This window comes from Zalophus californianus, chromosome 4 (assembly GCF_009762305.2).
Source record: "Zalophus californianus isolate mZalCal1 chromosome 4, mZalCal1.pri.v2, whole genome shotgun sequence".
Classification (NCBI taxonomy): domain Eukaryota; kingdom Metazoa; phylum Chordata; class Mammalia; order Carnivora; family Otariidae; genus Zalophus; species Zalophus californianus.
In genome coordinates, this window is record NC_045598.1 from 54,238,466 (window position 1) to 54,257,490 (window position 19,025).

Here is a 19,025-nt window from a genome sequence, read left to right on the forward strand (position 1 = left end):
ATTCACAAAAGATATACCTGATAAAGGGTGAATATCCAAAAAATATAAAGAACTTAACACCAAAAAAACCCCTACAAATAATTCAATTTAAAAATGGGCAAAGGACCTAAATAGACATTTTTCCAAAGGAGACATACACAACAGACACATGAAAAATGCTCAACATCACTCATCAGGGAAATGTAAGTCAAAACTACAATGAAACCTTACACCTGTTAGAATGGGTAAAATCAAAATGATAAGAAATAACAAGTGTTGGTGAGGATGTGGATAAAAAGAACCCTAATACACTATTGGTTGGAATGTGATTGGTACAGCCACTATGGAAAACAGTATGAAGTTTCCTAAAAAAAATTAAAAGTAGAAATATCATATGATCCAATTCCACAATTGGATTTTTACTTAAAGAAAACAATAACACTAATTTGAGAAGATATATGCATGCCTGTGTTTATTGCAGCATTATTTGCAATAGTCAGGATATGGAAGCAACCTAAGTATCCATGAATAGATGAATGGATAAGGAAGATACCGCCCACACATGCACGTGCATGCATAATGGAATATTGCATAGCCATAAAATGGATGAGATTGTGCCGTTTGAGATAACATGGATGGACCTAGAGGGTATTTTGCTAAGTTAAATAAGTCAGACTGAGAAAGACAAATACCATATACTTTCACTCATATGTAGAATCTAAAAAGAAAAAAAAAACCCAAAGCAAATAAACAAAGAGCAGAATCAGATCTATAAATACAGGGTACAAACTATGGTTGCCAGAGTGGAGGTGGGCAGGGGAATGGGCAAAAATAGGTGAATGGGAGTGGGAGATTTAGGCTTCCAGTTATGGAATGAATAGAATAAATCAATGGAATAAAAGGTAGCATAGGGAATATAGTCAATGATACTGTAATAGCAACGCATGGGAACAGATGGTAGCTACACTTGGGGTGAACATGGATAGCATAATGTATAAACTTGTCTAATCACTATGTTGTACACCTGAAGCTCATGTAACATTGTATGTCAACTATACTTGAATATAAATAGATGATAGATAGATAGATAGATAGATAGATAGATAGATAGATAGATGATAAATCTTAGTTTAGTTCATGATGCCTCCTAGTGTGGAACTTGATTAACCTCTTCAGCTTCATACATCTCTTGCCATAACTTCTGTCACACTATCAGCATCATATATGATGAAGTAATAATAATAATAGTTATTCTCTTCCAGGCCGCATGTTAAGTGTATACCATAATCGCAATTAACCATTATGTTCAGTTTCCCAGAAATAAAGCCTCTCTCATTTTATAACTTTGTTCATGAAGCTCCCACTCCCCAGAATAAATTATGCCTTTATTCATCCCTGCTCTCTCACTGCCTCAGTTTTGTGTAGCTGACAAACATCTACTCATTATTAAAAACGCACATTAAGTGTCACCTTCACAATAAAGACTTTTTTATGTCCTGAAATAAAACATCAGTGGAGAACATCTAACAAATATGGGCATTTTTTCTTAATTTGCTTCTTTTGTGTACTATAAATCCCTTGATGGCAGAAACCACTTTTGATTTCTTTATGCCAAATCTAGCAAAGTGCCTGTCACATAGTAGATACTCAGTAAATATTTGTTGAATTAATAGAGAAGCCCAGCTATCCTGAATGAGTTTCCCCTAGCATTTTGTATTGCTGAGATGTTATTATACTTCTCTGTGTTTGTCACAGCACCTGGTGTGACACTGATGAATGTTCATTGAAGTTAACTCAGCTGAGTGACAAATTAATATTATAATATCAACAGCACATTTTGAACCCTTCAGTAAAAAGGTACCATAAAAGCCTCAACGTAGCTGTAAAAAATAGAAATGATAAAAATCTATTTGGATGATATTTCTTTTTGAAGATACAAAACAATTCTGTTGTGTTTTGAAACATAATTACACTTGAAAATTTCTGGTGTAACAGAGCTGTTTGGGGATTCTGGTGATCATAACAACACTGCTTGATACAAGGGAGGGGAAATACATTTTAGAAGCTTTTCAGTGACAAGCTTTGTTTTCTGTATCTGGAAGCAGTCCCCAGACCCGTTTACTTAAATGCCTTGGAATATGGGCAAGTCAGTAGCACTGTGGGGTCCTCAAAGGGAGGAGCACATTTGGTGAACAGGTGGAGTGACAGCATTTTCTGTAACAGCAGTACATCACCACCCAGGCAAGGTCTGTGCTTTTTAGTGTTAACGTTCAAGGTCTCTGTGAGTCAGGGTTCTCCAGAGAAACAACACACACACACACACACACACACACACACACACACACACACACACACACACGAGATTTATTTTAAGGAATTGCTCACATGATTGTGGGGGCCAGCAAGTCTAAAATTTGTAGGGCAGGCTGACACGCTAGAAACTCAGGTTGGAGTTGCTGTTGCAGCCTTGAGTCTAAAATAGCAAGCTGGAAACTCAGGCAGGTGTTAGTCTTGAGGCAGAATTTCATCTTCTCTGGGAAACCTTTTTCTTAAGGCCTTCAACTGAATTGATGAGGCCCCACCCACATTATTTGAGGTAATCTTTACTTAAAGTCAACTTATCATTGACTTCAGTCAACAGAATGCCTTCCCAGAGGCACAGAGATTAGCATTTGATTAAATATCAAATACTGTAGCCTAATCAACTTGATACATAAAACTAATAATCACAGGGTCCTTTGTCACATAGTGCCTGCCCCTCTCTACAACCTCTCAACTTGCCTACCTACTCATGCTCCACGCCAGACTGCTAATCATGCTCTGGAAGAACTCTGTACATCCCTGCCACATGGTGCCTCTGCTAGTTCCCCTATTCTCCATCTAGAGTCTCTCTCCTTCCTTTTCTCAGCCATCAGATTCCTTGTCTTCTTCCTTAGACCCTATGCAAATGTCATTTGCCTTCCCAAATCTTGACTGCTTTCCTATTTAGATATCATTTCTCCCTCTCTTGAACCCCCAACAGATTTCCTGGTAGCAGAATCACCTTGCTGTGCTTTGCATTATTCTAAAATGTATTCATGGTGACCATCTCCCCTTCTCTGTGGCTTGAGGGAGTTAAGAACTTCATGATCTTTTGGGTTTTGTTTTGTTTCTAATTTCTAGGTTCCCTACAGAGTATAGAGCTTTCATTCATGCACCAATATTTGTATTTACTCCATGCCAGGTCCTAGACTAGCTGCTGAGGAATATAAAGATTAATTAGACAAGTTTCAGTGCTCTGAGAGTTCATAGTCTAGTGAGGGAAGCAAATAAGTAAAATTTTGATGTCCCTAAGTATTTGTTGAACTGAATTAATTTCTGCCTTTGAAGTAGAAGTTTCCCCTCTGTACCTCCTCACCTTAATACTTCTACATGTAAACATTGGACAGCCAGCTTGTAGTGGGGGCTGGAAAGCTCTGTCTTCGTAAAACCTGTAAAAGAATAGTGTATGTGGTGTGTTCTGAAGGGCATCAGAGAGTTCAGCTGATCCAAAAATATCTGTTACAAAGATGCCATAATGTTTGATATGCCACTATTGGGAATCCACTCATTTGGTTCAGAATTATTTTATCTGCAAATGTACCTGGGAGGAATTACTAAAAACATATGCTGGTATCTTTTTTAAATTCCATTCCCTTTTTTCTTTGCTTCTGTACCATTTCCTCCTCAAGACAGCTAAATTGCCCTCCTTCTAAGACTCCCACTATACAGAGGAGTTAGGGTTATTTCCTTTGGTCTTCTGCACTCTCTTCCTGTTACAACATAATTTTTTTTTAAAGATTTTATTTATGTGACAGAGACACAGCGAGAGAGGGAACACAAGCAGGGGGAGTGGGAGAGGGAGAAGCGGACTTCCCGCGGAGCAGGGAGCCCTATGCGGGGCTCGATCCCAGGACCCTGGGATCATGACCTGAGCCGAAGGCAGATGCTTAACGACTGAGCCACCCAGGTGCCCCACAACACAATTTTTTTGTTTTCTATTATTTACTTATCTATTTTATTTACCCAAGTTCTTACTCGACTGAGCTTTTAAGGGAATGAAGTTTTTTTTATCTCTGTGACCCCAACATCTAGCTCAGTACCAAAGTCATAGTGGGATACCCTCTAAGGGTTCCTGGAATGACTAGGTGGTCCTTTGATAGAATGAGCCCTGCACACATTTGGGGGCAGGCTTAATGAAAGGGAATTGAAAGGTAGAGGGTAGGAAGTGGCAGAAAAGGGGCCTTAGGGAAACCAATTTGTTCCTGGAGCCATCCTTGATCCTGCTCTTTGCTTTTTTTCCACTTTCTGGTTTCACTCATGGATAAAACACCTTGTGAATTAAACACTCTTTTCTTTTGTTCTACAATACATAACCTAAAGCACTGTCAGCTGGCAGGAGTTTTTCTGGAAGCATTTGTGGTATAAAGGTGGCTACACATGCTTCATTTATGAAAGCACAAATGCTTTCACACTACCTTTTATTTCTGCAAGAACTGAGAACACAAACCTCTTCTCATGTCTCTCTCATCCACTATCCTTGGCCTTGGCTCAAAGAATAAGCTAGTAGAGACTGCCAACAAAGTGTTTTTCCCAAGTCCTTGTGACTGTAGGAATACAGACCTAGACAAGTTTTCTCAAGTAATAGGGTTAGAGTTTTTAAGATGCATCTAGATGGAGCTAAAATCAACTCTGAAACCAAGATGCCCTCTGAGTCCACTCTTACCTGTTTCTTTCTCCTTCCCTCTCTCTTTCTGATGATGTCTCCTCTTTCTGTAGGGTTGCTCCATTTTCCTCTTGCTTCTCCTGCCCTATAGGTCTCTTCTCTTTTCTCATGTCTTCTGCTTACCTATAGTTTCTACTCTCTCACAATTTCACATGACCTATCATCACTGCTCCAGATGCCCACTACCTCATAACTGTTCAGATTTGAAAATATATGCCTCTAAATATATACCCTCTGGTTCATACTAATTATAATTTTTCCACAAATACACTTTTCAAATTAATTTTTAGCAGGGTTGATCCACAGATTGGCTAATTTTTCCTAGTATAATCAAGAGTTGGTCATATATTGTAAGTACCTATCAGTTATTAACAGTAGGTTATTTATTTATATTATAGTATACATTTATATCATATTATATTTATACACATTGTCATATAGTTATTATATAATATAATGTAGTTATTACCACCAGGGCAGTGTTATTTATGTCTTCCCTGGATGGTATCCCCAGAATCTAGCACAATTCCTGGCATCCTATAGGTGCTCAAAATACTGAATGAATGGCTAAATAAAGCTCCTGATATCTACTTCTTACTCACCCTCTTCTAATCCATCTTAAAAAAAAATAATCTTTCTGAAATACAACTCAAGCCACGATATTTCCTGCTTAAAATTATTAATAGCATTTATTATCCAAATTAGTATGAGGATATTTATAGCCTACTTTAGCTTTATTTCTTACCCCTGCTCAATCTCTTGTACTTCATGCTTCTACAAAGCCATGTATTTCATTCATGAAATACATTATGCTATTCCATGTCCTTGCCTTTTCACATGGCAGAATCAGTAGGAATGCAAAGTATGGGATGAAGTGAAGATGAATTTAAGAGACAGGTTGATAAGATTTAATATCTAAATGATATAAATCTACTAATGTGTAAATCTCACAAAACCTATGATTATCTCTATGTAGTAAGCATTTGATATGTTCTTGTTAGAGTGGATTAAAACATGACATTTGTGTTTTTATCTGGTTTCAGATCCAGTAGGAATGAGTGAGTGGAAGGAAACTAAAAGGGTGAGTTCATTGGTAAATGAACAATTTCATCCTTTTTCAAATTCAATAGCTATTATTGTGCCTAACAAAGCATCTCTTATGAGTTGAACACAAACAAGAAATAGGAGAGTGTTTATGATGTCATCATAAATATTTATAAAAGGGACACGGTAAAATGTTCTGTGAGATGTGGGTTATGAAAGGTTAGATTGTGAATGTTCATTAATATCAAATTATTAAACACCTGAAACTTGTATAGGATTTTCTAATTTATAAAACAAATTCACACTCATTATCCTATTTAAACTTTAATTCTCAATCTTCACTGGACCATTATCTTCAATGTGCAAACATTCTCCATCTTAAGATTCACTCTGTGGACATCAGTTCCACATCAGGAACAAACCCTATATGTCTTCTCTTTTACAACAAAGCCCAAAAGCTGTGTTCAGTATCTCTACTTTTTCATCTGACATTCTTTCCTCACTTAATTCAGATCTGATTTTCATCCCCACAACTCCACTGAAAATGCTTTTATCAAGGTAATTAGGAACCTCCCCCTTCAACCATTTTTCTTCTTTGGCTTCAGACATGATATATTCCACTAATTTTTCAACTACCTAAGTTTCCCACTGCTCAGTTCTTGTCTCTCATCTTGTCTTTGTCTACTCACTCCCAAGGTGCCAGACTCTGCTTTTCCATATTTTCTGCAAATTGATGATTCCCACATTTGTATCTTCAACCCAGTTCTCTCCCTAAAGCTCCAAACTTGTATATCCAAGAGTCTTCTTCACTCTCTCCAGATAGGCATCTCAGGCTTACATTCCTAAAGCAGATACCTGGAAAATCCTGCTCTAATCCTTTCTGGGAAGTTGTGCTAGACTCAACCAGATGCCCTCACCAAAAACCTAGATGTCATCCTTAATGCCTCTCTTTCTTCAGGCTCAGCATGTCCTCAATCAGTAAATCCTGTTGACTCTACCTTCCAAAATATACCCGGAATCTGACTACTTATTACTGTCTTTACCTCTACTAATCTAGGCAAAGCCACCATTATCACCAACCTCAGCTTCTGGAATACAATTCTTTCTGGGCTCTGCTTCCTTTCTTTCCCCTTTCATACTTGTCTTCCTTAGAGCAACCAAAGTATTTCTTTTATATGTAAAACTATCCTGTGGGATTCTTTTCTTATTCTAATTAAAACTTAAAGCCTTTTCTAGAACGTATAAGGTCTACTTGATCTAGATCTCACCTTTCTCTCCAAATTTATTTCTACCTTAGAGTATTTGCATTTACTGGCCCTGTCTCCAATATTCTTCTATCACATTTTCCCATGATTCACTCCCTCAGTTCCCTTTGATTCTACTCAAAGGGAAAACCTCTCCTACCATTCTATATCTTTTTGTACCTTGACCCACTTTATTTTTCTTTATTTACTTACCTGTCAATATATTATATATTTGCTTCATTCTTTATGGTCCCTCTTTTCCTCACTGGAATATAAGTTCAAGAGTGTTGTATTATTATTGCCCAAAAGATATTTGTTGAATGAGAGTATGAGCTGTGAATATAAGTTTTTTGACTAGAGGCTGAATGGTCTTTTCCATTATCCAAAGGCAAAGTAAAACATGATCATCTTTCCATATTTTTGATATCTCCAGAATATTCTGAAGAAACATTTTGAGAATCTTAATTTCAGATTCTTCTTGATAAATGGGTATGTATCATATTAGAACAATTAGGTAATTGCAGTCTGGGTTGGGTAATTGCAGTGTGGACTTATGATAGGGACATGGACACCATTCCATTGGCTCAGAGTCCTCTCGTACTAATGCTCCATTGTGTCAATTTAGGTACAGAGCCAAGAGTAGTAAAGGAACAGCACCCTAAAAAATAGGAACTAATAGATTTTTAAATTTTGACCCAGTGAAACCAAAAGAGCAAAAGAAAAGCAAGTTTATTAAAGCCACTTCAGATAATCTCCATATAAAGTATCATGGGTAATAGGATCTTGGACACAGACTTAAGTAATCTTGAAGGTTCTGCCTGGTTGTCCCAGGGCCTGGCACACTAGGGTTGTGTTCTCTTTTCTTCTGTAGAATTACTTTAAAAACGTTCACTTTTCCTGTCTTTGTTGCCCAGGAGTTCATTGTTTCCCCTACCCTCGCCTGGAAGACATGCAAAATTAGTTCAAGAAGGTTTATAGTCGGGTAGGGCAACTGCCACTTGTTGTGCCCTCACTATGTGTCCAACATTTTAAGTCTGTTATCTTATGTGATATTTACATTCCTGAGGTAGGCATTTTTAGCAGACATTTATAATTCTGTCCTGAATAGCCTCCTTCTTCTGGAAAATACCTCTTCTCATTAAACACTGGATGTTTTAATAAGATCTTTGCATATAGCTCCCCACCTGCTGGCCAGAGATGTTATCACATGGCCAAAGAAGACCCAATTAAAGTTCTTACACAGGAGTTTTACAGTGAGTGCTAAAGAGGAAAAGTGTTTTTCCTTCTAATTATAAGGCTATATATGTCATGGCCTATGACCATGTCCCACTAGGAGGAGCGAGACTTAGAGAATTACTTGATGTGTAAAGAATAGAGTCACACCAGAGATAGAGGCATTTGAGTCTTTCTCTTTAGCCTTCCTTGAAATTGGTACTATTTCTACTCTTTCAGTTGTTACAGTGGCTTCATTATATGAGCCAATACTTTACTCTTTTTTACTTATGTCTCTTTTAATTGGATATTTGGGACTTGCAATTACAGGAGCCTTAAATAGTGCAGTCTATTATCTCCATTTTATAGATATAAACTCCAAGGTACAGGGAAGTTAAATTACTTGTTACCTGTTAAGTGGCAATGAAACTTGAATTTTCAGGTCTGTGGGCTTCTAACCACCACCACTGTTCTATCACTCCTTTCTACCCCTCTAAAAGAGTTAGCACTCAGCTCACAGTTAAACATGACACAACCTGCTTAGGCTTTTTGTTGTTCTTGTTGTATTTGTTTGTGTTTTAATGGAGACAAGTATCTAATATAGTTATAGAAAAAAATTCTAGCTGGCCAAGTGACCCCACAGAAGCATCTGCTTCACTTTCTTATTTGTAAAATGACCAAGTTGTACTCAATGACCTCCAAGATCCTTTTTTTTTTCATGGAAAGTTTTCTAAAGTCAAATTGATTCTTAGTGCCTCTGAAGATCTAATTATATGACTGTGCCTCTAAGATTTATTCACATACAAAAACAAAGAGCCATCAAGAGGAGGCACCTCTGTCAGATTTCATGATCAGGAGCCAAGTTGGCTTCCAGCCCTGCAACAATAACTCCAGAGTGGCACTGTCAGAACATCAATATGTTATTATTTACAGATCAGAGTTCTATCCTGAAGGATGTGTGTGCACTGTCAGGAAGGAATTAAAAAACATCCAGAAACAACCATCTTCTGAAAGATGAAAAGACAGTTTTATTTTTTTTTCCTTGAAAATTATAGTATATACTCCCAAATCCCGGAAACACATTATTTTGGAAATATGCTATAAGCACCTTTCTTTTGGCATTCAAATTAGGTGCTCAGCAACTCCTACAGAACATCTGGAGCTCTATAGCTGATCACATTGAGAGATAAAATCGGTACAGTGAAGCACATTTCAGCACCGACATGCACAAACAGGCACAGGCATGCAAACCTGAACAGAAACACACACACATACACACAGACTGGCCTTTGTTTTCTTTGGAATGTGTTCTTAGACTGGGTGCAGGGAAATTGCTCCCTGTGGTTGTCTTTTGACACTTGCCCAAATCTAAAGGATAATCTTACTCTGAATGCATTTAACACTCAATTCTTTGAATAAGATAATCAATTCATCTTTTTATTTTTTTTCAATTTATCTTTTTAGAATCTCCTTTCTACAGAAGTTTCAATTATTTTTAAATTCATATTTAGTAGTATTTTATTGTTTACCAGGTGCTTTTATGCAAATGACCTATTTAAATTATCTACCTAACCAACCTGTGAGGTTAGTAGTATTATTGTTTATATTTTACCTCTTTATGTTTTATCATTATAGCAGCTCTATTATAGTTTGTATTTAAACAGGAAGATACTGAGGCTTGCTGGTATAAATGATTTATCCTGGGACACACAACTAATTAGTGGTGGGACTGACATTCTATTCAGGCTTTGGAGAGTGCAAGGAGCAAGGGCTTCAGAGCCAAGTATATCTGGGCTGGAATCCAAGTTCACCCACTAGTTTTGTGACCTTGAGCAGGTAACTTAATCTCTTGGATCTTTAGTTCCATTATCTTTACAATGGAGTTAAGGGTTTCAAAATTACAAGCTTCTTAGGAGTATTAAATAAGAAGCCATATAAAGCCCTTGACAATCATCACTTCCAGTGTGGGTAAAATTTATCAGTGTCAGGTAGGTATTCATCAAATAGCTCTAGTTTTAATTTTCTCTTGTGTGTGTGGTGTCTTTGTCTGGTTTTGGTATCGGGGTAATGCTGGCCTTTTAAAATGAGTTTGAAAGCATTCCCTCCTCTTCAGTTTTTTGGAAGAGTTTGAAAAGGATAGGTATCAAATATTTGAATGTTTGATAGAATTCACCAGTGAATCTGTCTGGTCCTGGAATTTTGTTTGTTGGGAAGTATTTGATTACTGACTTAATCTTCTTAGTAGTAATTGATCTATTCAGGTTTTCTGTTTCCTCATAATTCTGTCCTGGAAGATTGTATGTTTTTTGGAATTTATCCACTTACTTTAGGTTGTCTTCTAATTTTTTCATGTATGTTGTTCTTATGATCCTTTGTATTTCCATGGTATCAGTTGTAGCTTCTCTTTTGTTTCTGATTTTATTTACTTGAGCCCTCTCTTTTTCTTGGTAAGTCTAGGTAAAAGTTTGTAAATTTTGTTTATCTTTTTAAGGAACCCGCTTTTAGTTTCATTAACCTTTTTTTATTGTCTTTTTAGTCTCTATTTCATTTATTTCTGCTCTGATCGTTTTTTATTTTCTTCCTTCTACTAACTTTGGCTTTCGCTTGTTCTTTTTTCTAGTTCCTCTAGGTATAATGTTAGGTTGTTTGAGATTTTTCTTTCTTGGGGTAGGCCTGTATTGCTATAAACTTCACTCGTAAAACTGCTTTTGCTGCATCCCATAGATTTTGGTATGTCGTGTTTCTGTTTTCATTTGTCTCTAGGTATGTTTTGATTTCTCATTTGATTTCTCGTTTAATTTATTTGATGACCATTGGTTGTTCAGTAGCATGTTGTTTAATCTCCATATTTTTGTAGTTTTTCCAGTTTTCTTATAACTGATTTCTAGTTTCATACCATTGTGGTTGCAAAAGATACTTAATATTATTTCAGTCTTCTTGAATTTATTGAGACTTATTTTATGCCCTAAATTATAATTTGTCCTGGAGAATATCCTATTGCACTTGAGAAGAATGAATATTATGCTGCTTTTGGATGGAAGGTTCTGTATATATCTATTAAATCCATCTGATGTAATGTGTCATTTAAGGCTAAGTTTCCCTTATTGATTTTCTGTCTGGATGATCTGTCCATTGAAGTAAGTGGGAGTATTAAAATCTCCTACTAGTGTTGTATTGCTGTCAATTTCTCTCTTTAGGTCTCTTAATATTTGCTTTATATACTCTGGTACTTCTGTGTTAGGTGCATATATATTTATAAATGTTATATCTTTTTGCTGCCTTGATCATTTTATCATTGTATAATGCCCTCTGTCTTTTTTATTGCAGTCAATGTTTTAAGGTCTGTTTTTTCTGATATGAGTATGGCAGGTTTCTTTTTGTTTCCATTTGCATGAAATGTTTTTTCTATTCCTTCACTTTCAGCCATTGTGCCCTTACTTCTGAAGTGAGTCTCTTGTAGGCAGCGTATAGATGAGTCTTGTTATTGTTGTTTTTAAATCCTTTCAGCCATTCTATGTTTTTTGATTGGAGATTTAGTTCATTTATATTTAAAGTAATTATTGATAGTTATATATGTAATTGCCATTTTTCTTATTGTTTTATGTTTTGTGGTTATTCTGTTTGTTCTTCTTTTTCCCTCTTTCCTTCTGGTGTAATAACTTTCTTTAGTGTTATGTTTAGATTTCTTTCTCATTTTCTTCCGTGCATTTGCTATAAGCTTCTGCTTTGTGATTACTGTGATGTTCATATATATTGTCCTATGTATATAGTAGTCTATTTTAAGTTGGTAACAACTTTAGTTTGAACCCATTCCCAAAGTCTAAATTTTTATCCCCCTCCTATGTTTTAAGTTTTGGCGACACATTTTACATTTTTTATTTTATGTATCCCTTAAATAATTATTGTACTTTAGTTAAGTTTATTACCTTTGTCTTTCAGTATTTTTTAGCTTCACAAACCAATTAATCCACTACTTTTACTGTATATTATCTTTTCCAGTATGTTTTGTTTGTTTTTAATTACTGCCATTTCTTTTCAGCTTAAAGAATTCCCTTTAATATTTGTTATAAGAGTGGGTTAGTAGTGATGAACTCCTTTCGCTGTCAGTTATCTGGAAAAACTCTTTTTCTCTCCTTCCAACCTAAATGATAACATGGCTAGGTACAGCATTCTTTACTAGAAATTTTTGCCTTTCACCATGACTTTGAGCACGTCATGCTACTTTCTTCTGGCTTGCAAAGTTTCTGCTTTAAAATTTGATGGCCTTATGGCATTTCCCCTGTAAACAGCACATTGCTTTTTTCTTGTTGCTTTAAGATTCTCTCTTTATCTTTAACTTTTGACATTTTAATTATAATATTTCTTAGTGTGGATCTATTTGGATTCATCTACTTTAGAACTTTCTGGGTTTCTTGGACCTGGATGTCCAATTTCTTTACCAGGTTGGGGAAAATATCAGCCGTCATTTCTTTGAACAAATCTCTCTCTCTCTCTCTTCCTTCTGGGACTTCTGTGATGCAGATGTTGTTCTGCTTGATGTTGTCCTATACGTCCCTTAAGGTATATTTACTTTCTAAAATAGTTTTTTTCTTTTTATTGCTCTATCTAGGTGAGTTCCATTGTTTTATCTTCCAGCTTACTTATCCATTCTTCTGCTTCATCCATTCCACTGTTGAAGCCCTCCAGTGTATTTTTTGGTTTACTTATTGTATTCTTTAGCTCTGTGACTTTTGTTTGGTAGTTTCTTATAATTTCTGTCTCTTTGTTGAAGTTTTCACTGTGTTTATCCATTCTTCTCCCAAGTTTGGTATGTATCTCTATGACCCTTACTTTGAACTCCTTATCAGGTAGACTGTCTGTTTCATTGAGGGTTTTGTCTGAGGTTTTTGTCTTGTTCTTTTGTTCAGAACATATTTCTCTTCTCCTCATTTTTCCTGATATTCTGTTTGTTTTTATGTAGTCAGTGAAACTACTACCTCTTTCAGTCTTGAAGGCATGGGCTTGTGTAGGAGATGGCCCATGGGGCCAAAAGTGTCAGACCTTAGATAAACTGAAAAATGAGTTAAGGATTAGGAGTCATTAGGATAATAGATTGATGGGTTATCTACTGTGTTTCTCTCTGTAAAAAACAAAAGACCCAATTCAATGTGATTTGAACTCAATCAGCCATAGTATGGTCATGGATAGTTTATGGAACTTTTCTTAGTTTTAGTTTTCAATATCCTAAGTTGAGATAATAATATGGGGTTGTTTATAGGATTAAATGACAGTAAGCTCAAAGTGCTTACTTAACTCAATGTTTGAGATATAGTAAGTGTTCAATGAATGTGAACTATTTCTGTTGTTGTTGTTTTTCTTATTGAGTCTTAGAAACAAAATACAACTCCCATCCACATAACTACCATGAAAACTTTTTGTCAAACACAGTTTCATTTATAAACATTATCTCAGGAACTATGGTTTCTTACTAGAAGAGCACTATCTTAGACTACAAAGAACTAAGCTCAAATTCCTTCACTGCCTCCTACTAGCTATAGGATTGGGCAGTTTGTATTTCTCCCAGAGACCGATCTGAAGCATGGAATTAACAATACTTTTCTCAAAAAGTGTTGTGAGTGGTAGCTAATACTGCATGGGTAACAATATCTGGCATAGTATCTGATATACTGATGATTGTTGAGACGGAATCTGGACTTCGATTCCTTTATCTATAAAATGGAGATAAGGATACTCTCCCCAGAAGATTGTGATAGGGATCAAATGCAATGATATATGTGATAGCACTTTGGAAATCCCACAGTACTATATAAAAGTAATTATTAGTGCTATTATTAATCTCCTATCACTGTTATTTTAATACTACTACTACTATTACTATTATTAATAATAGTAATAAGTAAGAGTAATGTCTTTTTACTACTGTTAATTATTAGTACTGTTTTTATTATTTCTAAGTCAGAAAGTATAGATTTTAATTTTTTATATCTAAGAAATACTTATGTAAGGAGATGGCTTGGAAATAACTTTTCAAATTCTTCATCCCATAAGATTTTATTCACATTTATTAATAAATTCACATTTATTATAGAGTACTTTAATGACTTATTTCATATTTAGCATGTAAAGTTGTTCCTGAGCAAAATAATTTTTACTTTCTTTTGTTTGTACTGTTTTTTTAATTCCAGTATAGTTAACACACAGTGTTATATTAGTTTCAAGTGTACCATACAGTGTTTCAACAATTCTATACATTACTCAGTGTTCATCATAAGTGCACTCTTTAATCCTCATTACCTATTTCACCCATCCACCCATCCCCCTTTTCTCTGGTAATCAGTTTGTTCTCTATAGTTAAGAACCTATTTCTTGGTTTGTCTTTTTCTTTTTCTTCCTGTGCTCATTTGTTTCATTTCTTAAATTCCACATATGAGTGAAATCATATAGTATTTGTCTTTCTCTGACTGACTTACTTTTCTTAGCATTATATGCTCTAGCTCCATCCATGTTGTTGCAAATGGCCAGATATCATTCTTTTTTATGCCTTAATAATAATCTATTAGACAGAGTGAACATATATATATATATATATATATATATGAATGGATAAAGAATATTCTTTATCCATTCATCTGTCCATGGACACTTGGGCTGCTTCCATAATTTGGCAATTGTAAATATGCTACAGTTAACATAGGGGTGCATTTATCTTTTTGAAATAGTGTTTTGAGCAAAATAACTTTTTAAATATCATTTAAAACTAATGAGGTTAAAATTAGTGAAATTAAATAAGGGCTGTCCTGTTTAAATACTTAAAGGCTATCTAGCTGCCCATCACACTTCAGATAATCAGCGCCAGCCTGTGGAAGCTCTCTTCTCAGCACTGGTGCGTGACTTATTACTAAATGAAACAGACTGCTCAGGCGAAGTTGTTTGGTGTCTTTCATGCTGTTAGCTGTTGATAGACAGCCTATGTGTCTTTGTGCTCTCAGATAACAATTATTCCCTGTTGCTTTTCCACTTCATGAGCTTTAGGCACAAATCCTGAGATGTGTTTGTCTATAAGTATGTAAGTCTCTGTCATTGTTTTCCTTCTATTTATTTCCTGATGTTGCCCAGCCTTCTCAGTTGAAAGCCAGGATTCACTCCATCAGTCACACATGCTTTAATAGAAATCCAAAAGAGAACCATTTTGTAGACATTATCGTAGAGTAATGTATGCCATATGTATAATCTTTTTTCTCTATCTGGAGGAATTTCTGCTATTAGTAGTTCAGCTCTTATGAAAAGACTAACAATATCTGTTACAGGCAGCAGGACACACTACACATGAAATAATAGAGTCAGAGGACTTAGGTTTGGGCTTTGATTCTGGGATCTTTAGATGAGTGACCTTGAGCAAGCTGTGTTTCTCAGGCTGTTTCTTTAACTTATATTTGAATCCATGCACTACCACTATATCTTATTGACTGTGTTCTTGGGTTTTATTAAGATCAGAAACTTTTGTGCTTCCATGGACACCAGGAAAAAGTGAAAAGACAACCATTAGAATGAGAGAAAATATTTGTAAGGGACTTCACTTTCAGAATATATAGCGAACTCTTACAACTCAACAATAAAAAGCCAAATAATCCAATTAAAAATGGGCAAAGAATTTGAATAGACATTTCTCCAAAGAAAACATACAAATGGCCAATAACCACATGAAAATATGCTCAACATCATTAGCCATTTGGGGAATGCAAATCAGAACCACAATGAGATACCACTTCATACCCACTAAGATGACTGTAATGTAAAAGGCAGACAATAACAAATGTTGGATAGGATGTAGAGAAATTGGAACCCTCACACATTGTTGATGATGTTGTAAAATGGTGCAGCCACTTTGGAAACAGTTTGGCAATTCCTCAAAACGTAAAACATGGGTCTACCATATAATCCAGCAATTCCACTCCTAGGTATATATCCGGGAAAAATGAAAACCCATCCTCACAAAAACTTGTATAGAAACATTGTTCATATAATAGCCAAAAGGTGGAAACTACTCAAATGACAATCAACATAAACAAAATGTGATAGATCCATAAAATGGAATGTTATTTGGTGATAGAAAGGAATGAAATACTGATCCGTGCTGCAACATGGGTGAACCTTGAAAATGTGGTGAAAGAAGCCACGTATTATATGGTTATGTGTCTATGAAATGATCAGAATGGGCAAATCCATAGAAACAGATTGTAGGTCAGTGGTTTCCATGGGCTAAGGGAGGGGTAAATGAAGATGGGTTTTCTTTTGGGGATGATGAAAATGTTTAAAAATTGGGTAGCAGTGATGGTTGCACAAGTGCGAGTATAGTAAAAAGTATTGAATTGGATACCTTATAAAGTTGAATATTACAGCATATGGATTATAGCTCAATGAATTAAAGCTGTTATTTAAAAAAGAAGAAACAAACTTTTTGATACTCCTATGGAATTGAAAAATAACATAATGTGCCTCCTTTTCTGTTTCTAAGAGTAAAAGCATAGTTTCTTGCTGTGGTTGTTGTGGTAAGTTAGCCACATGCTGTCTTTAAAAATTCTCCTTATCGAGTCTTCCCAGATAGCCTTTGCTAATTTTATATCTTTGCTTCATAATCTAAAAGCAGTCCTTTATTAGCTTTCCCAAAAAGTATCACATTGCCTGCTTGGATTAAATGAACCACATTCACTAATGGCCCCCTCTTTTCTGTTTAATGCTTCTCAACAATTATATTGCTCTCTAAACCACAAGGGAAAATAAAGACTTTTCCTATGGGAGAGGTACTTACACATTCATCCTGACCCAAAATATTCTTATGAAAAGTACTCTCACTGAATTATAAACTAGGCCAACTATCTTCTTTCTTGTTAGCCATAAGCATATGGACAGGACTTTGTTTTTATTAATTAATGAATTAATTTTTCAATAAATATTTATTGAGTACCTACTTTATGCTTGGCATGAAAATAGGCACTGACAGTAAGGCAGTGGAAAAAATATAGGAATCTTTTTTCTCATGGAGTCATATGCTAGTGGGAAGATACAGTTCATACACACAATACATAAATGATATATGTTAAAAGGTGATAAGGGCTGTGTGCAAAAATAACAAAGCCAGGAATAAGGAATAACAAAACACTCTTTTGAGAGTGCTGGAGTAGAGTAGGGGTGATCTGGGCAGCCCTCAATAACAAGGTGACATTTAAAGCAGTGACTTAAGTGTGGGAAAAAGCCATGGAACAAACTGGGGAAGAGCATCTTTAAGTTGAGAGAATATCCACTGAAAAATTCCAGAGGCAGAAACATGCCTGGCATGTTCTAGAAACAGTAAAGGGCCACTGCAGCTTAAATAGAGCGAGGAAGGGGTACCTAATGAGCAGTGGGGTCAGGGAGATGATGAAGATTATATCTAGGGCTTCATAGATTATTGTAAGGACTTTGGCTCTCATGGTGAATGCAATGGGGACCAATTAAGTGTTCAGCCAACGAATGATGTGACCTGAGTTAGGTTTTTAAAGAATTACCCTGGCTGCTATTTTGAAAATAGACCGTAGAGGGGAAAGGACACAAGAGGAAGTCCAATTAAAAAAATCTGGTGTTCATAGTTAAGTTTTGATGGTCTGTGTATGTATGTTTTTGTTTTTGTTTTTTAATACCTGTCGCTACCATTGCATAAAATGAGTCGGCTTCTCTGAGACATTGTGAGGTGCTGACGGTTGAAATGTGAAGGCAGATCTGAAATAGAGAAACCAGGTATCCCTTCTAGGAGCACAGATCCAATTAAAGTACATGATGATAAGGATCCAGAAGGGTGATAAATAAGACTAAGTCTAAAACAAGCAACAAAGGGGAAGCCATTCAGACATGTGTTCTCATTTGATGTAAACCGGTGTTTGTCAGTGAAAGCCAGAGCAATGATCACATTCTACTCAGAGATTCAGAAGGCTGAGACCGCTGTCCTCTCTGTTGAATGTCTTTGGGGTATAATTTGTCACACTGGGAGATGCCTTTAGTTCTTCAGGGATCTGAGGATCTTTGAACCTGCTACTGCTGTGCTGTGTTAATGATGATCTCAATGGCCTTCAGGGGCTATTGTATCTGCTTAGAGGCCACTCTTCCTGGGCCAGCGGTGGAAGTTTAAACACACACCAGCATGTTCAGAGCAGTCAGGGGTATTGGTCCCAAACCTGGGCATAGTTGAATTCATTATTCCAGTCACACTGTTATTTCTTTGTGTAACATAGACATTTTCTGTACTCTGTAATCTCCTGTGATGAAAAGGACTTATAATCTCTCCGGGGTTTTCTCCTTTGTTGTGGTCTAACATATGTCATTCAAGAAATCTGACCCCGTGTGTTAGGTGTTCTTTCATCGTGCTCCGAATGGACTAAACAAGGCTGAACGAGTCAGACAAGAGGTTTGATAGCTTCAAACACGATACAAAAGGTAGAAGCAGAGAGAATTTTATTTGGTTAATCTGATCACTCTTTCAGTTAACAGAAAACCCGAAAACATGTTGTCATATCACCGGGCATGGAGGAGAAAATGCAAAATGAGACAGAAAACAGAATACTTTTAAAGGGAGATTTTTCAACAATTTTGGAAACTCAAATTCTTTCCTTTTCTGAGGTAAATTGGAAGAAATGCTACACACACCATGGGAGCTATCGTTCAGATTTGACTACAAATCGATTTTCTCATTTGATAACTAAAGGAAACTACTGATGATGTTCCAGTTGAATGCTTACATGTTGATTGCTAAGTCATTTGTATTCGTACTG

At 36.0% G+C, this 19,025-nt stretch overlaps 1 protein-coding gene across 3 annotated transcripts in view; it reads left to right on the forward strand.

The window, feature by feature from the left end:
- Nucleotides 1-19,025, forward strand: part of PDE4B (phosphodiesterase 4B) — a 520,481-nt gene that overhangs the window by 312,428 nt on the left and 189,028 nt on the right. The window lies entirely within an intron of this gene.